Source organism: Rhinopithecus roxellana, chromosome 7, assembly GCF_007565055.1.
Source record: "Rhinopithecus roxellana isolate Shanxi Qingling chromosome 7, ASM756505v1, whole genome shotgun sequence".
NCBI classification, from domain to species: domain Eukaryota; kingdom Metazoa; phylum Chordata; class Mammalia; order Primates; family Cercopithecidae; genus Rhinopithecus; species Rhinopithecus roxellana.
In genome coordinates this window covers 23,483,981-23,508,051 of record NC_044555.1, presented here as the reverse complement: position 1 = coordinate 23,508,051, position 24,071 = coordinate 23,483,981, and the positions used below count along the sequence as shown (strand labels likewise).

Genomic DNA, 24,071 nt, shown 5'->3' with positions numbered 1-24,071 from the left:
TTTATTATTCATCTACAGTATAGTAATAGGGCAAGAAAAGCTAAGACTTTTGTAACGAGTAAAAATCCTTTTTAAGAGAACAGCGTTCCGCTGTCTGGTTTTACATATTTAAGTATTTCTCCAGTGATGAACAGTGTAATTCAGGATTCACTGTAGTAGACTGTTACAGTGAAACTGCAGTTTGTTCATGGAAGCCTATATCTCCTTCCACACTGTCGTTGTCTCTGGTCTTGGCCATATAATGTGTTGTGTCCAGTGGGACCATAGCAAATGTGAACAGAAGCCAGCAGAGAACTGAAAGGTGCTTGAACACTGGGGTGTCCCCTCTCTTTTTGCTCTTGAAGCATTGTGACAGCAATGTGAGGAAGGCTGGCCGGGCTACCTGGATGATGAGATAGCCGTGGCAGATTCTTCCCTTTCACCCCAGCTGACAGTGACACCATTGCCCAACATATGGGTTAGGCCATCCTGGATCATTTGCCCACAAGCAGAACTACTTAGGTTATAAGAGGGCACTACCTGAAGATGCATAACTAAGCCTAGCCATGAACAGCAAAAAGAAAAAAGAAACACCCCACTCAGATGAGACCAGCTGAAATTGTTGACCTGCAGAATTGTGAATAAAATAGTTTACTGTTTAAAGCATAAAATTTGGGGGTGCTTTGTTATGCATTAAAAACTAGCTGCTCCAACCATTGACAGCATCCATAAAAATCAACCAAAAGCAATCAGAGAAAGACAAGATTGTTCACTGTAGAAATGTAACGTCTACTTAAAGATGCTGGCATTTCACTTTCCCTGGAGTCAGAAAGAAAGGGATGAAGTTAAGACATCTAACATGTGTTGAGTACAGTCTGTGTGAGAGGTCTTGTGTTATGCCCTGCATCCTGTTTAACTGTTATCCCATTAACTCTTAGGGAGGGAGGCAGTTCGTAAGTCCGTTTTACAGAAGAGAAAATGAAGACTTAGAGTGGAGTTTGTATTCGAGTTTAAGGCTTCATGTCTCCATACCCTGCACACTCACAAAATCAACATGTCTTATAGAAGGATTCTTCTTTTCCACAGCTATGGTTGTTGCGGCCTTCGTTGATGATATTGAGCATTGACCTCTTGGGTAAGGTATTCAGTAGTTAAGATTCACTGACTCCAGTGAAAGGTGTCTTCCATCATTATGTTCTTCTTCTCAACAATATATGAAAAGAGCATGTGAGTACCTCTTTCACTCCGAGCAAATAATAGTTGTGTCACCTCCACATGTTACTTCATGATTTGAGGCTTTGATTTCCCCTGCAAGATAAAATGCAATGAAGTGATACAGAAAATAAGACATTCTATGCTGTCATCACACTAGGCCATGATGTTGATTTATGGATGGTCTGATTTCTTATATGCACTTAATATTTTGTGCAAACCTGAAAAGTGTCAAAATCCCCTTTAATAGATTAGCAGGCTGAGATGGGTTACAGTGAGCAAGCCTGGAAGTGGTGGAGCTGGGATCCACACCCTGGTCTGTCTGAGTCCAAGGGTAATCGTCTTGCGTTCACTATGGCACGTTTCCCTTATGTTGAGAGGTGCTGACATAGACAGTGCTTGTGATTCCTTTTGGTATGGCCTTCCTCCTTTCTAGCTTTTTTCTGCCTGGAAGATCCAGGCACCCAAGAGAATGGAGCTTCCATGTAAATTTCCAGAATCCCTAGGATGAAAGCAGAGAGTATCTACCCTGAAACCAACAAGTCTAGGGTACACATTTCTGCCTTTTTTTCAGAAGTAGGAAGAGGCAGGCAGATGGGCAATTGACAGGAATAGTAGAAGCATCCTCAGGGAAGTTGGCTGCTTTACTTAGTGAGAAAGCCATGGAAGGTGACATTTCTAACTGAGTTTTAAGTGGAGTACAGTCCTAAGAGAGGAGCTCTGTAGAAACAGCTGTTACCTGGGTTTGGGAATGTTAAAGACCTTCTCAAAGCCTGACTGTACTCACAGCTGGACCTAGCTATCAGGAGAGGGACTGCAGTATACCTGAGAAACTTTCAGAATACTTAACGGAAGCAGAGTCGGGGAAGCGATTTTGATAGTAGTCCATGAGAAAAAAAAGTATGGTGTTTTAAAATGCAAATGAACTAAAATTTAAATCCTGCTCTCTCAGTAGCTATGCAGCCTTAGGTGAGTTAATATCTTTGACCTTAGTATTTCTCAGGTGAAAAGGGGGATAATTACCTACTCAGAACTTCACCTATCCCAAGAAAGCGTTCCTGACTGTGTGCTGGGCCATCCTTTACACTGGGATTAAGGTACCCCCGTCTGTTTTTCCAGGCTTCCTTGACTTTAATTCTGTTGTAGCTCTAATTAAGGAGCTCTGTAATGATCTGTCTGCAATCTTGTGAGAAATTTGAGGACTGGGAACCAACCTGAAACATGTCTGTTCCCTTCTGAGTCAACACAGTACCTGGGATCTGGTGTCCAGTAGGGATTTAAAACATATTGATTGAATGAGAAGTGATGACAGGATCTACATGGATCACAAAGGATAGTTGTTATGTTTACCTGTTAACTATTTAATAGTGATATTAAATGAAATATGAATGAACCTAGGACCAGGGAAGGCGGGTAAGTTGTGTCTTTCACATCAACCTTCATATGTTCCACAAGTTTTTCTTCCTTCATGTACCTAGGACACTCTTGTTCAAACACAAAAGTGGTTTCATTTTGGGTCTATATTAGCTAGTTCCCTACAAATATCTTCAATACAAAATGAATGGAATACAAAATAACCTCCCTCATTGTTTTGTTTCCTGGACAAATGACGGGATGTACACAGAACTGCTACTTTTGTGATTTTGTGAGTAATGGTATAGATGTGCACAGATCATGGATGTGGCCCCAGTGATCCATGGAATTGTGAAGTCCAGGTGAGTGCTGCCCCCCTCATAAAGATGCAGCACACCTTGATTTCTCCCACTTATTTGCTCACTACCCGATCCTGCCTCACTGCTGTCACCCTTCTTTTCCCTTCACTCTATACTGCAGAGACTTCTAATTCAGAAAGCAAACCCTTTCTAGTGGCCCTGTGTTTATGCATCAGAGTAAAATGTTAAATGCTTCCAAAACCTAGAAGGCCCTACAACATCTGGCCCATTTCCTCCTCAACGTTGCCCCTACCACTCCCCATGGGCCACACATCTCTAGCGGACCTGGACTCTGCAGCTTCTGGGTTGTGTCAGGCAGGCTCCTTCCCTCCTCAGGGCCTTTGCTCTAGCCATTCCCTCTGTCTGAAATGCTCCTCTCCCTTGTCTACAAGGATAACTTCCTCACCCACCTCGAGGCCTTGATCACTTCTCACCTTCTGGATGAGGCCTACCAAGGCCACCTTATGATGGATTGCTAAACCCACCCTTCCTTGCCACCCTGTCGCTGATACCCCAGATCCTCTTTTCCTTGGCCCAAGTGTCCTTTCTATTATAGCATTTTGCATCTAATGGACTATTTAATTACTTATTAATGATTATTGCTATTCTCTCTCCAGCTGATAATGGCTCCTGCTACAGTATTAGCTCCTGATGGTAGGGATCTTTGTCTCTTGCTCACTGGTATATCCCAAGCAGCCCAGATCTCATCTCTGCTGAGCATACATTGGAGTCACTCGGAAAATACCTGTGCATGTAATGAATGTACTTGTCTCCTGTACTAGATGGGAGACTTGTGAGGGAAAGGGCCATGTGTTGTTGGTCTTTGTAAATCCACCATCCACACTCTGATACAACCAGAAGGGCACTACTGAATAGTTGTTGAATTAATTAATCTTTTGAAAATGACACTGATAGGGAAAACATTCTCTTTACATTCTGCAGCTTTTCCAGTAGTTGCCATTTGTTTCGGCACCATATAGGTACTAGATGCCATAGGCAGAATCTGGCACCATATCGGTACCAAATGCCATAGAAAGGCAGCCATGGGATACCTGAAGGCCAGAAGTCTGATTCGTTTTCCATGGCATCTTCACAGGGCGGCACAGTTCCTTCCACACAGCATGACTTGAGGTGGTGTTTTCAGATCTCGGTCATTCATCACCTAAATTGTTTTGGTTTTATCTGGACAGGACATATACTATGATTTACATATTGCATTTTATTTTCACAAGACAGTGGCTTTCAGAAAGAAACACGATTATATAATTAAACACAAAGCAGAACGATGTTATGAAAAATTTGAAATCAAAGTGGAAGCTATTGTTTTGTAATAGGACACATAACAATGGATGGGCTACACTAGGCACTTCATGTACCTTTTTATTTAACCCTAATGAAAACCCTTCAATCACAATGTTGTCATTCCCATTTTCACAAGGGAGAAGATTGAGATCTAAGGCCTTATGTAACTTGCCCAGTATCTGACAGCTAGGAGTCATCTGAGTGAGGTAGAATTTTCCAGGCTCATTGATGAGAACACCCCACAAAGACGGCAGTATAGGCAGACCCCCACCACTTAACTTGCCCCTGGAGTTCTCTCTGCTTCCCTCCGCATTTCTCATGCACACATCTCTGCAACATTTTCCTCCCATCTCCTAACACTTTCAGAAGCTCCTCATCTTAGAGGTTGTTCTCCTGCTCCTTTGGCCAAATGCTGGAAAATTCAACACTAATTTCTGCAGAGGTAGAGGAATGGAGTTTGTTTCAAGTCCTCGTGAAAGGATAAAATAATTGGTACTTACAGCTGCTTCAAGGTCTTGACGAAGCTGGATCTGGAGGAGGGTCTTTTATGCACAGCTAGTCCCTGCGTGAGAGAATTTTGGTCTTGGAAGGACGCCTTCCCCTCCACAAAGACATCAGGCCAGCCCACGAGGAAGATAGTTTACTTATCAATGACACTGTGTACCCACAGGCTCAGGCCAGTTTCGTCAGAAGCAGAACAGGCTTTCCAGGGTCACCAAGCTGTTCTAAGCTTCACTGATTAATTAGAGAAAGATAACAAGACACATGCATATTTGGTATCAAAATTGTGATCAGGAAGATGGCTGCATTCCCTGTTCCATGGTAAAACATAGCATACCACCAATGAACTCAGCCAGTTCTGGAGAGATTTCCACCATGATAGAGCGTTTCTGACTGTGGGCTCTGAGCCAGCCATTCTCTGGGAGTGCAAGATGGAAAAATATGAGGTTTCCCTTTTCCTCTTTTCAATCTTTTTCCAGGTTATTTATTTCGAGGCAAGTCTGAAAATCCATAGTTCTGTTAGCAGTTTTCCTACACTACAATAGTATATCCTATGAGTGAACAGCCATCACATTCTTAGATTCTTTTGCTTTAGCATTGATCAAATAGCTTTTACTACCAGCCTACATCTCAGAAGGAAGCATCCTTCATTTTTGTGTCAGATGAACTTCTCATTGTGTGGAATTCACAAAATTCTAATAAAGAAATTATATTGGGGGAAAATGGTATTGCTTTCCTGCAATATCAGAATACATAATAATTGCTGTTTCAGGGCCCACCATGTATCAGGTGTTTTATATATCTTACTGATAGTTTTCATAAAATCCCTGTGACGTAAGAATCTTTCTTCCAGTTTCACAGATGAGGAAATTTAGGCTCAGAACGATAGATTACTTGTCCCTGTTCACACAGCTAGGAGGTGCAGAGCTGGGATTTAAAAGGCATGCATCACAATCCATTGCCTACATTGGTCAGCAGTATCCCTACATTTTACATAGTCTTGGAAAGAAATCCCTGTGTCTCTGAAAGCCACTAATGTAAGTTTTAAAATTCTGTACTGCTGTTATGTCATCCATCTATTTTAGAGTTTGACTTATGACAAATGGTATTTTTCCTTTCCTGTGAAATATTTAGTTTAGTTTACAACAATATATTTGGGGGCGGCAGCTTTGAAAATGTATATATAAATAAGTAATGTTGATTTACCCCTTTTTGTGTGCTGAAAGCTATGCTATGCACTGTGTAGAGGCCCATGGACTAATGAATTTGCTTTCTCTCCCTATGACACCTACCAGCTTCTAGAAGACTTTGCATGGCTCCTGATACACAAAAGCCACACATAGGGTACCTATGTGGAAAGTAACCAGTGTACTGCCTCCAGTTTGGAAGTGGGTGTTTTCGCTATCAATGTTTCAGTATGAAATGTATTCATTCAGCAAAACCTCTGCAATGCCTGTATGTTTCATGCAGTGTAACTGACTGGTAGAGCATATGTAAAGACCAAGTAAAAACTGGTCCTTGTTCATAACCATCTCCTAGGAAAACAAAGCAAAAAAGAATGTAAATTCTCAATTATAGTCTGCACAGGGTGTATTTGCTGTGAAAGAGGGGAAAAGAGGGAGAGGAGACAAGAAATTTGACGGAGAAAGAGTAGAGGAAATAGGAGCAGGACTCACATCTGGCAGACTGAATCCTTGTGACAATGAACATGCATGTCTGTGCTTGAAAATGCTGTTATTTGTGAGTTCAGAGGCGTGATTTCATATTCCTGCATGTTTATGCCTTCCACCTAAACACTTAAATAATTAGATTAGCAATCTTATATTAATTCATTAATCTCTGCAGTTAATTTATTTTTAAACAATCACTTGTAAAGCCTAGGGGAATTTCTAAGTTAATCTCACTGTGAGAACATTTCAGAAACTGAGAGATTATTAGAAAGACCAACATCAATTATGAAGCCAGGAATTCAGCAGTACACTGGTACTAGAAGCTATTGACAAACAGGAGCTAGGTTAAAAGAAAGTCCCCGTGTTTCATGCACTGTGGTAGGCTCTGGGTTTGTCAGGGACATTTAGGAACTTTGCAGGTGTCTCATGCAGAAAATCATGCGGGCATATCCTAACCCCAGTGCCAGTGGTCTGTAAAAATTTGTCACAGGTACTTATCTGAGAGGTGTTTTACACTCACACACCCACACATGCGTGTGGGTCACAGAGCTAGCTGGTGTTGGAGACTCTAAAGCCTCAAGGAATGTCTATCACACGAGTTTTCCATAATAAGTTATTTAGTTTAATTCAGAGCCACTGCCTGCCATTCCTCTGGCTTTGCTTGTCTGTTTTGGCCCCACAAGAGAACCCTGAAACTGAAGTCTGCCTCATTTAAAAGGCAGGAACAGAAGGGGCAGCCCCAGCATCTGAGCCCTTCGCACTGAGAATGACACCGTCTTACCTGGAAGTGTCCTCCATTGTTGCTGTCACACCTCAAGCTGCCTGTTACTCAGAACTATATTGCAATCAGTCTTCACTACATAACATTTAGCATTCTTGGCCCTTGGCGTTTAGCTGTACCTGCTTTAATTTGCACCTTAGAGCTATACAGGTTATGACTGAGCCAGATATTAGTCTTCATCCTCCACAGTGGTTTAGATAATGCAGTGCATCACTTTAGCCACAAGAGATTCCATATAGTCATAATGTAAATACCTGTGTATAGTTTTCTATTGCTTCATAAAAAATTACCACACACTTAGTGGCTTAAAACAGCACACATTTATCATTTCACAGTTTCCATAAGTCTGCCGTGGATCAACTGTGTTCTCCATTTAGGACCTTGCAAGGCTAAAATCAACTTGTCACTCTCACAGACACACCCAGGATCACGTTTGCTCAAATGTCTGGGCACCCCGTGGCTCAGTCATGTCGACACATAAAATTAACAAGTGTCTTGACACAGCTTGTAAATTAACCATTATATTTTAATTCCCTTTTTATCTTAGTTAAATGATCTATTTCCCTGTTTTCATACCTATAAAATGAAGCTGTGAATAGTTTTACTTTGTTAGTTGCATGTTTATTAATTTTGAGGTTATATGTGTGAATAGGCAAAACAGTTAATCAGGCAGTTTACCTTCTTTACTGCAAAAGGGAACTTTTATCATGTGGTATGCAGACTTTTAATAGTTGTGAAATTTTTACCACATAGCAAGTTCTTCTACAAGCTCTTTAAATGCTTTACCTCATTTGATTCGTAAGTACCTTTATTATCCCTATGTTCGTAGGAAGACATTTCATATGACACACAGAAGCTAAGTAATTTATCCTAAATGACATCTTATAAGTGGCAGGCCCAGGATTGGAATCTATGACTGTAGAACCAGTCTTCCTATCCAATTATGGTGATCATATAATTTATCATTCAAACACGTGAAAGAGAGCAATATTAAAATTATGCCTCCCCAATTGGCATAAGACAAAAAAGTCAGACATATCAAGCCAATTGCTCACTAAGTCTGTGACAGTTTTTTTTTGCTTACACATAACAAAAATCTTACTTAGACTGGCTAAATCACAAAGCAAGTTCATAATCTTACAGCATTTGTAACATCCTCATGACATGACTTTTTCTCCCTCTACTATGTTATTCCTGTCAGCATACACACTGGTGTTATTTTTCCCATGTTAACAAAATGCAAACACCAAAAACCTGTTTACTTCACTCCTTTTACTTGCTTAGTGCCATTTATCTGTTCCCCAATTGCAAGCTTTCCACAGAGTGTTGTCTATGGTCACTGTGTCCCATTTCTCTCCTCCTATTCTGTCTTAATCATACTTCAGCCAGGCCTACGCACCTTCCACTAAACAAACTGTTGTTGTCAAGGTAACCATGACACCAATATTTCTAAATCAAATGGCTATTTCACAGTCTTCTCTTTAATTGACCTATTTATACTTTTGGATAGAGTTTGTGTGGGCATGGTGGCTCGTGCCTGTAATCTCAGTGCTTTGGGAGGCCAAGGAGAGTGGATCACCTGAGGTCAGGAGTTTGAGACCAGCCTGGCCAACATGGGAAAACCCTGTCTCTACTAGAAATACAAAAATTAGCTGGGTGTGGTGGCACAGGCCTGTAATCCCAGCTACTCAGGAGACTGAGGCAGGAAAATCACTTGAACCCAGGAAGTGGAGGTTGCAGCAAGTGGAGACTGTACCATTGCACTCCAGCCTGGGCAACAAGAGTGAAACCCCATCTCAAATATATATATATATATATATATATATATACATACACACACACACACATAAAATACATATTGGATAGAATTGATCAATCCCTCTACCCAGAAGTCCTTTCTTTCCTGAGTTCCGGTACAATACTCTCTTGGTTTTTCTGTGACCTCATTAGCTGTAACTCCTGAGTCTCCTTGGCTGATTCTCCTCTTTTCCTTGTGATCTCTTGACATTGAAGTGCCTCAGAAGTCAAACTTGAGTCTCCTTCTCTTCTCTGTCTACACTTATTACCTTGGTGGTCTTTTCCAGTATTGTGGTGTCCTAGCTCGCATCTCTGTCCAGTTTAGATAGCTGACCTAGACTCCACAGTCTATTTCCAATTGCCCACTTGGCAAGTCCACATGCTTCTTAAATAAACATTTTGATTTTAACTCTGTAAAAATTGGATTTCTTATTTCCTTCTCCTGATTTCATCTACTTTCATTCTTCTTCATCTCAGTTAATGTTAACCTTATCTTTTTAGATGCTCGCTTAGAAACAGTGGTGTCAAGCTTGGCATTAAATTTATCTGGAAATACTGTTGGGCCTGCATGCTAAGTATATTGAGAATGTGAGCAATTCTGCCCCCCTCCACTGTACCACTTCATTGTAAGCCACTACAATTTCTTGCCTGGATTATGGCAATAACATTTTTAATGGTTCATTTCCCTCTACATTTGTTTCTAATGATTAATCTCATCCCAGCAGCCAGAGGTATCCTTTTGAAACCTGGGTCAGATCATGCCACTCCTCTGTCATTGTTCTCCATCTCATTGAGAGAAAAAAAATTATCAAAGCATTTGCGTGCGCTGAAAGTTCCTGTGTGATCTAATATTCTGTTACTTCTCTAAAATCCAACAACTCCCCCACTAGATCCCACTACATCAACCCTACCTATAGTAGTCATACTTTCAACTAAAAGCTTTTAACTGGCTGTTCTCTCTGCCTGAAATATTCTTCCTCCACATATTTAATGATTCATTTCATCAGCTTCATTAGATTTTGCTCAAATGTCACATTGAGAGACAGCCCTATCCTCTCCAACTTCTTAGCCTTATCCAACTTCTCTGTCTTCCAGATCTTTAACTTCCTCTAATTTTTTCCATACCATTATAATCTTATGACATACACAGGATGTAATTATTTGTTTTATTTACTGTTTGTATAATTACATGAAAATATGAGTTCCATGAGGCCAGACACAGTTGTCTGCTTTGTTTGCTGTAGTATCTTTAGAGCCCACATAGTGCCTGGCAGTTAGTTATTCTTCATTAAATGTTTGGTCTATTTCCAAAATAGACCTGAAGTCAAAAGTAGGTGGATTCCATACATGGGGAACTCCAGCTCAAGGATGCCTTGAAGGGTTCAGATTTTTTTCCCTCTCTTCTGTGCCACTCTCAGTGCCCTTAACGTACTGGTCTCAATGTGCTGAAGCACTTTTAGGCCTCTGATTTGGACATGGTAATGTTTACAGACAGAAAGGAATATATCTTCCAATGTGGCCTTTCAAAGAGACAAGACCCATGACATAGTACTTTCCAGAAGATATCCCCACAATCATCTCCAACATATGGGACTGAATTAGGTCGCATGCCTGTTTCAAAACCAGTGAATGTCAAGAGTATTAGAATTGCCATGACTGGCTTAGATAAACAGGAGACAGAATGGATGTTGGGGAGTCAATGACAATGTCCACTGAAATACATCAGTGCCCTGGTGTGATTGGATGTGTGTGTGTTTGTGTGTATGTGTCTATGAGCCTGAAAAAGAGCTAATTTCTGGTACACAAATGTTACAAAATGAAAAGAAATACATTAAGGTTATTAATCGGTTTAATTAAGGAAAGTAAGATGGGAAAAGAGCTGACATCTTGCATAGATACATTTTGTCTGTTAATGGTATGAGGCTAGCATCATTCAATATTTCCATCTCATACAAGGTAGGGCTTTGACAGTGGGACCAGAAATCATGTAGAGGCTTGTTTTTCCCACACAATGCCTATAGGGGCGTTTCCAGTATTTCCTTTCATGAATGACTGACAAACCCCCTCCTGACTGATACATTCTTCATGTAGCCATATAAATACCTTTATTCAAATCTTGGTGTTTCTTTGACCTGGAATCAGTCTTATTCTTTTTTCTTGGTTTCAGCTTAAAGTGCATGAAACAGATATACAAAGGTAAATAATGAATAGTTATAAAGCAAAAACCTGTGTAACCACACCCCAAAAAAAGTGAAATGAAATATCAATAAAACCCTAGAACCCCGTGTGTCCCTTTCCCTGCCACAACTGTCTATCTCCTCAAAGGATGTTCCCACCATCCTGCTCATTGTTCAGAATCTCTACGTTGCTGCTCATTATAGCTTTCCCACCTGTGTAAGTAACTCTAAACTACCTTGTTTAGTTTGTAGCAATTTTTACGGAATCACATCTCTGCTCAGAGTTTTTAGAGTACACTTAAAGAGTAACCTTATTTAACTTGGTTACAGAGGCTTTTAGAAATATTTAAAAGCAAGCCCTGTTTTCCACATTAAAGGGACAACAGATATTCCTTGGATACCTACTGTGTGCTTAGAAGTTGAAGAATGTACCGGGGTATCCATGAGAGCTAAATTGTGCTGTCTACCTTCACTGAGATTAGAATCTAGTTGAGAAGATAGTGCCTAATAATAGTGTACAGTGTTAGAACTGAATACAGCTCAGTTATGCAGCAAAGTCTTGGGTATTGCAGTGAGGCATTCCATGTACCACCTCTTATTGGCTCTGGGTCTCTGGGAAAGTCTCCCCACCTCTCTGAGTCTGTGCATTCACTTTGAAAAAGGAGGTAGATTTAAAATCTGCTCCCCAGAATTTTTGTGCATGGTGTATTTAGGCTCTAAATGAATGGCAGGTATTTTTACTGTGGTACATTGGGCTAGTCAGAAGGAAGGCTGAAAATAGTTACATTCCCACTGAACATATAGGTAGCACACATAGAAGCCTAGGTACCTCAGTACACACTAGATGTTAAAGTGAGGATATTTGGCTCCAGAAACACACATAGGCAGCTAAGTGGAATGGTAAGAGACTAGATATTAAGATCAGAAATGTTTCGGCCAATAATTTTAATAAGGATGAAAGGTATCCTTTGTTGAGTAATTATATGACTCTCAAAACTTAGGATCTTATGTCTGGTAGGCACCTCAGAGACATGGTTAGATCTGAGTCCTTGGAACCAGAATTGTGTAATCAAATGCTGTCCTCTAAAAACAAAAAAGAATAAAAAAAATCAATGTGAGTTAACTTTTGTGTACTCACCCTGTCCGAGATATTGCTGAAAACATATGTGCATCATCTCGTTTAATCCTTACCATGGCCCTAGGAGGTAGGCAAGCTCAATGATTATCCTTTCTTACAGGTCAAAAACTTTTGAATTCAGAAATTATTCATAACGTTTCTGCTATCACACAGCTGATAAATGAAGTAGCCACAAATTTATCCTAGTTGGTATTCAGAGCTCACATTACTTTTCTTGAGGGAGGTATTTTTTCTGAGATAATTTCAAACTTACTTACAAAAAGTTGCAAGAAAGAGACAACCCCCATGTGTACTTCTCCCTAATACCTCCACTGTTAACATTTTACATATTTTTACACTCACTCTCTGTCTGTCTCAATACACAGATGCATAAACACAGACACATTTTCATATATATGTATTCTAAACCATTTGAGCATGAGTTAGACATGTCCTTTTACCCCTAGATACTTCACTGTTTCTTCCTAAGAATAAGGACATTGTCTTATATAAACAGTATAATTATCAAAATGTTATCTTTATTAACATTGAAACAACACTATTATCTATCTCAAGTACAAATTTTATTCAAAAGTGACCAATTATCCCAATAATTTCATTTACAGAATTTGCTAATTTTCTGATGTGTGATCCCTCTAGTATCATGCATTTTATGTAGTTGTTACTTCACTTTAGTCTTTTTTATTTTTATTTTTTATAATTTTAACTCACTATAGTTTTCTTTTGTTTTGTACAAGTCCTCAGATTTTGTCTTTCATGGCCATAACAGTTTTTGAAAGTATGGGCTATTTACTAGAGTGTCCTTTAATTTGGGTTTGCCTGGTTTTCTTTCCTCATGATTAGATTCAATTTATACATTTTTTGTGTGAAATACCACAAAATGATAGTATTTTCTTCTCAATGCATTATATCTGTTGGCAAAGAATACTTATTTATTCCATAACTGGTGATGTAAAATTTAATCACTTGATTAAGGTTGTATTAAGCAGGTTATGTGAAGTTACTATATTTTCTTTAAAAATTAAGGATTCCTTGGTGAGATAATTGGAGACTGTGGATATATCCCATTTTGTCATTTATTGATAATTCCGCCTGAGTCCACTAATGCATGATGGTTGAAAAATGATGCTTTTCTGTAATAACTCCTTCATTTCCTACTTTATATTTATTAATTTAATTAACAAATAAAAATTGTATATATAGATCATGTATAACATGTTTTGAAATATGTATTGTGGAATGGCTAAATCAAGCTCATTAACATGTACATTATTACCTCTCATACTTAACATTTCTTGTGGGGAAAACACAAAGTCTCCTTTCAGTGATTTTCGAGAATACAATACAGTGTTATCAACCATAGTCACCATAACGTACGGTGGGTCTCTTGAACTTATTCTTCCCATCTAACTGAAATTTTGGATCTTTGATGAACTGCTCACCAACCACCTCCTTTCAATTTCCTTGTAGTTAGGATTCTACTCTCTCCTTCCATGAGTTCAACCTTTTTAGATCCCATACGTAAGTAAGATCCTGCAGTCTTTGTATTTCCCTGCCTGGGTTACTTCCGTTAACATAATGTCATCCAGGTTGTCGCAAATGACAGGATGTCTTTGTTTTTGTTTTTTAGAGACAGGGTCTCACTCTGTCACCCAGGCTAGAGGGCGGTAATGCGATCATGGCTCACTGCATCCTTGACCTCTGGGACCCAAGGGATTGTCCCAATTCAACCTCCTGAGTAGCTGGGACCACAGGCATGTGCCACCATGCCACATTAATTTTTACTTTTTTGTAGAGACGGGGTCTCACTATGTGGCCCAGACTGGTCTCAAATTCCTGGTGTCAAGCAGTCCTCCCGCCTCAGCCTCCCAAAGTGCTGGGAGTACTGGCATGCATCATCGTGCTCAGGCAGGATTTCCTTCTTTTTAAGACTCAATAGAATTCCATTATCTCCTACATTTTCTTAATTCATTCGTCTGATGATGGACACTTAGTTTGATTCCATATCTTAACTGTTTTCAATAGTATTGCGATGAACATGGGAGTGACAAGAGCCTTTCAACACTTAATAAGTTGGCATTGTACTGTCATGAAGAGCTTTCCGATTGTATTAGGGTTCTCTAGAGGGACAGAACTAATAGGATATATGCCTATATGAAAGGGAGTTTATAAGGAGAATTGATTCACACGATCACAAGGTAAAGTCCCATGATGGGCCGTCTGCAACTTGAGCAAGGAGGCCACTGGTGGATCAGTCTGAGTCCCAAAACCTCAAAGGTAGGGAAGCCGACAGTGCAGCCTTCAGTCTGTGGCCAAAGGCTGGAAAGCCCCTGGCAGACGACTGGTGTAAGTCCAAGAGTCCAAAAGCTGAAGAACTTAGAGTTTGACGTTCAAGGGCAGAAAGCTTCCAGCACAAGAGAAAGATGAAGGCCGGAAGACTCAGCAAGTCTGCTCTTCCATCTTCTCCTGCTTGCTTTATTATAGTCATACTGGCAGCTGACTAGATGGTGCACACCCACATTGAGATTGGTTATGCCTTTCCCAGCCCACTGACTCAAATGTTAATCTCCTTTGGCAACACCCTCACAGACACACCCAGGATCAATACTTTGCATCCTTCAATCCAATCAGGTTCACACTCAATATTAACCATCACACACATCTTTCTCATTTATTATTTATGTATTTACTTACATCATTATGGGCTCATGGGTATATATTTAATCACTGGGTAATAATAGATTATCATCAAAATTTATTTCAATATTCAAATTGGCCCAGATTGGGCTAGTCGAAGCTCCTTGAAACTTCCTCTGTGTTTTTGTCCTATCTCTATCTTAGCTGGAACACTTTCTTTACTTTCTAGTGCAACAAGATGTTCCTGGCTGTTTGTACTTTCCCTGTTCCAGCCCTTGAGTCAGACATTTCTCTAAAGCGCTTCTGTTTGTTTTAGTGTGGAATGATTTTTACAAGCAAGTCTGCACTCTAAATCACCTATCTACTGGCAATATGACTTTGAAACCCTCCAAACTTTCCTTAATTCTATTTACCCAATATGTAAATGCACATAAAAATAGGATTTTTGTCTAGGTATGTTGTGAGCTTCAAAATAAGTTATTGAAAGCATTTAGCAAAGTACATTGCACAAAAGTAATTTTTGTAATTTGACCATTTGAACATGAGAATGAGTAATAATAATAACAGGTTGTGACCCACTGAATAAAACCAGAATGCATAAGGCCATTTGAAAATAAGTGGTAGCTATTTTATCATCATTTTGTTACTATCAAATCCTCTTGTCAGTGAATAAGTTTTGCCATGGGAAAAATTTCAAGTTGACACTTATAGCCTTGTCAAGCCAAAGTGAGATCCACAGAATCACAGAGCTTGTGAAAGTACAAATATGGAGGAATGATTCCAGAAGCAGGCAAGCCTTAGGCCTTCATGACTGGTGGGACTTCACCAGTATTCATGAGGAAACCAAAAAGATTAAGTGAAGAGCAGCAACTACTCCTATAACCCCTGCTACCAGAACCCTGTATTTCCCCTATCATAGTGGCAAATCCACTGTTCTATAAACAATTATTTGTCTGTGTCCTCCATTAGACTGAGAGCTGATAGATGTGACTTATTTACCAACTTACCCCAATGCCTGAAATGGTGCCTGTCAGATAAGAGACATTCAATAAATGTTTGCTGAATGGATGAATGAAAGTATTGAATAATTTCAAATATCTCATGAGGATAATTAATGAGAGAAGGAAACTGAGACCCAGAGAAGTAAGGAAGCATACCCAAAGTTATACAACCATTATAGTAAGAGACAGAGTGAGGTAGAATTCAGTCCTGATCTGACTCTAGTAGCTTTGGGTGTATTGGTCTGTCTGGATGCTGAGCCTTCCCAGTAAGATTAACTTGTCCGATTTCCATGTTTCCCAGAGTTCAAATGGGAGTCCCATATGTGCCAAACTATGTATGCAAGACTGGTTCAAGTGTTCAGTAATTAATTCAACAACTATTTATTGATCACTTACTATAGGCCTTACAGGTTCTGGAGATACAGCAGTGAGTACAACAGATGGATAACCTCCTCTCATCAACATTCCATTCTGGTGCACAGAGACAGAAAATAAGGGGATACAGAAAACGTAAGATGGTAAAGAAAGTAAAGCTTGATTAACAAATAGAAAATTATACAGCATGTGTGTGTTTAGAGGAGAGAGTGGATATGGAGGTGAGAGGAGGGTTGCTAAGTTCAGAGGACCTGGAGGAGTTTGCTATGTCTGGAGCTAGAATGGGATATAGGCTGGGAGTTGAAGTGAGAAATTAGAAAGTAGAATCCACAAGAAAATGAGCCACTTACCTTTGAGACTGTTTTTACTTGGAAAACAAGGATTCAGACATCTGAGATCATGTGTAACAAATGTAGTGTAAAGCTCAAATCTGAAAACATTAATGTTACTCAGCTCATTTATTAAACAATAATAGCAGCTGGTACTTTTGAGTGCTTGCTATTAGGTGGTATGCTAGTTGCTTTCCATGTTAATTTCATCCACTGCAATGAAAAGTAGTTAGGGTTTTTATATTTTATAAGGTTGGATAGCAATAGATTCCAGGTATTAGAATTTTAATCACAACTTTGTGCTTCCAGAATCGGAAACAGGCAACTGGTAGTGACCAAGGTGAACTGAGTGGTCAACATTTACAAGGCAGTTATGAAAATTACTTAGCATAGCATTTATAGAATTCTTAATGAAAGAAAAAATAATGAAATGTATTATTTATATTTCAATCTTAATATTTAAACTTATATTTTTATGTTTCATCAAATTAATTTATAAAATTCTTGCCATAGCACATAATACTATGTGTTTTGTATTTTTAGAAGTGACATAAGATTTTCTTTTTAAAGTTTTATTTTATTTTTAGTTGGCATTTAATAATTGTACACACTTATGGGGTGCAATGTGATGTCTTGATATATGTATACATTGTGTAATGATCAAATCAGGATAATTAGCAAATACATCACACCAAATATTGATTTTTTTGTATTGAGAATATTCAAAATACTCTGCTCTAGCTATTTTACAATATAGAATATATTATCATTAACTATCGTCACCCTACTGGACACTGGAACGTCAGAACCTCTTTCTCCTCTAGATGGAAGATCAACAAGGAAATATAGAACTGAACAATGTTATAGACAAAATAGACCCAACACACATATATGGAACATTCCACCCAACAGCAGCAAAAATAATCATTCTTCTCAAATGCACATGGAACATTCTCCAAGATATCTCACAATAGAATCTCATATCAAGTCTTAACAAATTTAAGAAGGTTGAAATCAATCCAAGTATCTTTTCTGATCACAACTGAATGAAACTAGGAATCAGTAACAAGAAGAAAATAAGAAAATTCACAAGTGCATGGAAATTAAATAACACACTTTAAAACAATTATTGGATCAAGGAAGAAATTGAAGATGAAATTAGAAAATATATTGAGACAAAGGAAAACCAAAACACAACACAGCGAAACATAAGATGCAGCCAAATCAGTACTAAGAAGGAAGTTTATAACAATAAATAGTTTATTAAAAGAAGAAAAAAGGAAAGATCTCCAGTAAACTAACTTTCTCCCTCAAGGAACTACATAAAGAAGAACAAACTAAAGTCAAAGTTAGCAGCAGGAAGTAATAATGAATGTTATAGCAGAAGTGAATGAAATAGAGAATAGAGAAACAATTTAATAAAATAAAACCTGAAGAATTTTTTTTGAAAAGATAAATAAAATGGACAAACCCTTAGCTAGACTAATAAGAAAAAAGAAAATATTTAATACAATCAGAAATGAAAGAAGAGACATCCCATGGCTAGGGGTAAGGAGAGTTATAGGAATTATTATGAACAATTAAATGCTAATAAATTGGATAACTCAGAAGAGATTGAGAAATTCCTAGGAACATAGAACCTACTGAGACTGCATCAATAAAAAATAGCCCAGACATACCAAAACACAAATGACATTAAAAACAAATAATGACATTAGAAGAATAATAAAAAATGTCCCAACAAAGAAAAATCCAGGACCACGTGGCTTCACAGATAAATTACGTAAAACATTTAAAAATTCATACCAGTCTTTCTGAAAGTCTTCTAGGCAACAGAAGTATAGGGAGTACTTACAACTCATTCTATGAGGCCAGCATCACCCTGATACCAAAGCCAGAGCAAGACACCAGAAGAAAAGAAAACTACAGACTAATATCTCTGAAAAATATAGATGCAAAAAGCCTCAAAATATTATTAGCAAGCCAAATACAAAAATGCATTAAAAGAATCATATACCATGACCAAGTAGAAGTTATGTCTGTGATACAAAATGGTGCCACATATGCAAATTAATCAATTGATAAGTCACGTGAATAGAATGAAGGATAAAAATTACATGGTCATCTCAGTAGATTCAGTAAAAACATTTGACAAAATTCAACACCTCTATATGCTAAATATTTTCAACAAATTAGGTATAGAAAGAAATTACCTCAACATAATAAAGGCAATATAGGAAAAACCCACAATTAACTTGATGTTCAATGATGAAAAGCTGAAAGATTTACTCCTAAGATGACGAACAAGACAAGGGTGCCAACTCTTGGCTCTCCTGTTCAACATCATACAGTCATTCCTCAGTATTCATGAGGAATTGGTTTCAGGACCCTCACAGATCTCCAAATCCATGGTTGCACTTGTATAAACCAAGAATGACCTATCTGAAAAGCAAATTTCAAAAAACAATTTGATTCACAATTGCATAACAAATAAAATACTTAGAAATAAATGTAAGTAAGGAGGTAGAAATTGTACACTAAAAACTACAAAACATTGCCAAAAAAATTTAAAAAGCAGGAATAAATGGAAACACAGCTCCTGTTCATGTATTGGAAGAATTGATATTATTAAATGTCCATACTTCCCAAAGATATCTAAGATTCAATGCAATCTCTCTCAAAATCTCAGTGGCATTTTTGTACAGAATAAACAATCCTAAAATTCAGATGGAACCACAAAAGACCCTAAATATCCAAGCAATTTTGAGCAAGTACAGAGCTGGTGGTATCACACACCCTGATTCCATAATGTGTTACAAAGCTACAGTAATCAAAACAGTATGGTACAGGCATAAAAGTAGACATATAGAGCGATGGAACAGAACAAAGCACTCAAAAATATGTCTTGTGCCAATATTACACAATGTGGAAAGATGGTCTCTTTGGATCATGGTGTTAAGAAAGTTGGATAGGAATAGAAATCACAGGAATTGAAATCTTGATCTCCAAGAGATGCCTATATTTCCATGTTTATTGCAACATTATTCACAGTAGGCCAGATATGGAAACAACCTCAGTGTCTGTTGATGATGAAATACTATTCAACTTTAAAAAGAAGGAAATCCTGCTGTTTGTGACAACATAGATGTACCTGGAGGATATTAGGCTAAGTGAAATAAGTCAGATCACAGAAAGACAAATACTTCATAATCTCAATTGTACTGTATGTGAAATCTAAAATTGTCAGACATATACAAGCAGATAGTAGAATGGTAGTGGCCAGGGACTGAGGGAAGGCAGAAATGGGGAGTTGTTTGTTAAAGGTTGCAAAGTTTCAGTTATGTGTAATGAATAAGATCTGCAGGTCTAGTGTATAATACAGGGCCTATTATTTTATACTCAAGTTTGCTAAGAGGGTAAATCTTCATTAAATATTCTTACCAAGAAAAGGAAAAAAAGCAAAGGGGGCAATAGGAATCTTTCAGAGATGAATGATAAGGTTATGACATTGAGAGTAATAATGTTTTGATCATTTCATGGGTGCATACTTGTCTCTTAACACATTAAATTGTATACATTTAATATCTACAGTTTTTTTTAAAGCCATATAAACATTGGTATATACTTCAAAATAGCTAGAAGAGAGGATTTGGCCAAATGTTTTCATCACAAAGAAATGATATACTGATTACTCTGATTTGATCCTTACACAATGTATATGTGTATCAAAGCATCACATCATACCCCCAATATATATACAATTTTCATGTGTCAATTAAAAATAAAATTAAAATTAAAAAACAGTTTGAGATCCTACATTAAAAACCAGTCATTTTGTATTTGATAAATTTTCAGAGTATTACCAAATAAAGTCCAACTGTGAGGTCAGCTTAGGGGCTAAGGGTAATATATTTCCCTGTGAACATTATGAAATTATTCATTAACAAGTCCAGAATGTACTGGTACTAGAAGTTGCTAAAAACAGCAATGATCAACTACAAAAACATTCTCCACATAAAGATAATCTGAGGGCAGCAATAGCCTGTATTCATTAATTTATCGTGAATTTTCCCAACTAATAAATAGCTCATAAAATAATAGCTATGTTTTATTGGGCAGTGATCAGATTAGGAATCATTCACATTCATACAATACATATTTATTGAGCACCTGCTGGTTCTAGGCTCTATGCCAAATTCTAAGGTCACATATGACAGAGGCTCTGTCACATATATCAATGACTTCTCAGATTAGTGAAAATATAGAGATAAACAGGTAATTACTGGGTTATTAGGAGAACTATAACAGAAGTAAACACAGTGGACACTAAGAACACAGTGGACACTAAGAACTCAAATTTTCTAATCTGCTTCTCATTATTTATGAGATAGTTGCTATTATAATTCCCATTTTATAGATGAAGAAACCTAGAAACAGAGAGAATGGTGCCAGGAATATAGCAGACGCTCATAATTTGTGGAATGCATGAAAGTTTACTTGATCAACACCAAATATCTCAAAGGCAGATACTGTATTAAAGCCAATTATTTTTAAATCTCAAAATTAATAGAGGATTTTTAGAAGACTTTTAGGCTTACAAAAAGGCAGAGAGTACAGAGAATTTCCACATACCCCCATACACTCCCCTCTTCCATTACTAACATTTGTATTAGTGTGGTACGCTTATTACAATTGATGAGCCAATATTGATACATGATTATTAACTTAAGTTCATAGATTATATTAAGGTTTTCTCTTTGTGTTCTACACTTCTATGGCTTTTGACAAATGTATTACATATATTCATCCTTACAGTATCATACAGAATAGTTTCACTGCCCTAAAGATCACCTGTGCTTCACCTATTCGCCCTTCCCTCCCTCCCTCCCCAGAAACTTCAATCATTGAACTTTTTGCTCTCTCCATAGCATGTCCTGTAGTTGGAATCATGCCATGTATAACCCTTTCAGATTGGCTTCTTCATCTTAGTAATATGCATTTATGCTTTCTCCATGTCTTGTAGTCTAATATTTCTTTTTATCATTGAATATAATTTCATTGTATAGATGTACCACTATTTGTTTATTCATTCATCTGTTGAAGAATATTTTGGCTGTGCTATGATTTGAATATTGGTCACCTCCAAAACTTATGTTGAAATTTAATTCCCAATGTAGCAGTACTGGGGTCGGGGAGTCTTTAAGAGGTGATTGGGTCATAAGTGCTCTACCCTCGTGAATGAATTAATCCATTCATAGATTAATGTATAAATGGGTTATTATGGAAGTGAGGCTGGTGGCTTTATAACAGGAGAAGGAGAGAGCAGAGATAGCCTGCTCAGCTTTCTCGTCATGTGATGCCCTGCACTGTTTTGGAACTCTGCAGAGTCCACATCAGCAAAAAGACCCTCACCAGATGTGGCCCCTCGACTTTGGACTTCTCAGACTCTTTAACTATAAAAAATAAATTTATTTTCTTATAAATTACCCAGTTTTATGTATTCTGTATAAGCAGCAGAAAATGGACTAAGACAAGCCACTTCCAAGTTTTGGCAATTATGAATAAAACTGGTACAAATATTTGTGTACAAATATTTGTGTGGATATAATTTTCATCTCATTTAGGAGTTCAATTGCTGGTTTGTATGGTATGAGTATGTGTAGTTTTCTAAGAAATTGCCAAACTATTTTTCAAGGTAGCTGTACCACTTTCCCTTCTCACCAGCAATGAATGAGAATTTCTGTTACTTTACATCCAGAATTTGGCAGTGTTTTGAATTGTAGCCATTCTAATAAGTTTATAGTGGTTGTATTATTGTTGTTTCTACTTGCAATTCCCTAAAGACATATGTCATTGGGCATCTTTTTATATGCTTATTGATTATCTGTATAGCTTGTTTGGTGAGATATCTGTACCTATATTTTGCCCATTTTTAATTGGTTGTTTGGTTTTTTATTGTTGAGTTTTAAGAGATCTTGGTGTATTTTCTTAACTGGATATGTGTTTTGCAAAGATTTTCTCCCACTCTGTATGCGTTTTTCATTCTCTTAAGAATGCATTTAGTAGAGCACAAGATTTCATTTTTCATAAAGTCTGAAATCAATTTTTCCTTTCAGAGATTGTACATTTGGCATTGTATCTAAAATATCACCAAACCTAAGGTCATCTCGATTTTTTCATGTTATCTTCTAGGATATTTATAATTTTGTGTTTTACATATGAACAATTACATGGGTTACTTCTAATAAAATAATGTAAGATCTGTGTCTGGATTCATTTTTTGCATCTAGAACTGCATGTGGCAATTTACTTGTTGACAAATCTATCTTTTCTCCATTGAAGTGCTCTGTTTTTGTCTCACGTGTAAATTAATCCTCACAGGACCATTACGAGGTATCCTCTGACATGAGATAGTTGATATGATTTTCCTTAATTCCACAATAGAAGCAGAAACACTTGCTGAAGCATCTCAGGTAATGTGCTGAAAGTCATGTTGTTGGCAAAGGGTGTGGTGAGATTTGAACCCAGGTGGCATGACACTGTGCCAGTGCTCTTTAACTTACTCACACTAAGCAGATGGTGCTCTCATAGTTTTGAAGTGAGGTAAGCCAGGTAAACCAGTATCTTCTGTGATCTGCTACAGGGGCCAGGGAAGAAGCCTGTTCCTTGAATGCCCCATGTTCTCTCTGACCCACAGGTCCTCCTCATGCTGTTCTTCTGCCTGGACAACTTTATCACCCACCCTCCACTCAGCTAACTGCCACTCAGCCTTCACATCCGAACTTACTAATCTCTCACTTTGGGAGACTGTGCCTCCTAAACAAGGTTACAATTTCCTGCCATGTGCCATCAGAGCCTGCTGAATTCTGTCTATCACATAGGATATTCATCACGATTGAAGATTATTCACTTGTCTTCCACCTCCCCCAGAAGACTGTGAGTTCCCTGAAATCAGGGTCCTTGTCTGCCCTGCTCATCCCTGAAGCCCCAAATCCCCACTGCACTGAAGTGTGAATTCCATTCTGTTACTGCTAGAAACAAATGGTTAGTGGTGGCAGGAAGTAGGGATGCTAGCATCTACAGTAATTCAACACCTTTTCCTGATTCATCTGGGATAAGCTAGGGATGGATGAAAGGTTACAGCTAGAGGATTGACATTTTGTTGGGATGAAAAACAATGGATTTCTAGGAGAGAGACTGGCTATTTGATTATAATACATACATGTGAGATTATATATTTGAACAAACTAATACATTAAGATAAAATGCTCAAAGGCAGATACTTATATAAAAAGAGATATTCACTTTAGCAGTAATTAATACTAGAAAAGCCATTGGGGTCTTACAAAGTGAACATGTAGTATAGCAAGTGAATGAAGCAGAAATTAGTGATTGAAATTAAATATTGTCTCTAACAGAGTGCCTGTTTTGTGGTGGGTGCTCAATAAATATTAGTTGTA

At 37.9% G+C, this 24,071-nt stretch overlaps 1 long non-coding RNA gene across 1 annotated transcript in view; it reads left to right on the top strand.

Annotated features, from left to right (window-relative positions):
• The window catches only part of LOC115898722, a 105,686-nt gene extending 81,854 nt beyond the window's left edge, over nucleotides 1-23,832 (top strand). Inside the window, exon 3 of the long non-coding RNA XR_004058410.1 lies at nucleotides 23,309-23,832. This is a non-coding gene — a long non-coding RNA (uncharacterized LOC115898722). The remainder of the gene's footprint in view (nucleotides 1-23,308) is intronic.
• The last annotated feature ends 239 nt before the right edge of the window (nucleotides 23,833-24,071 follow it).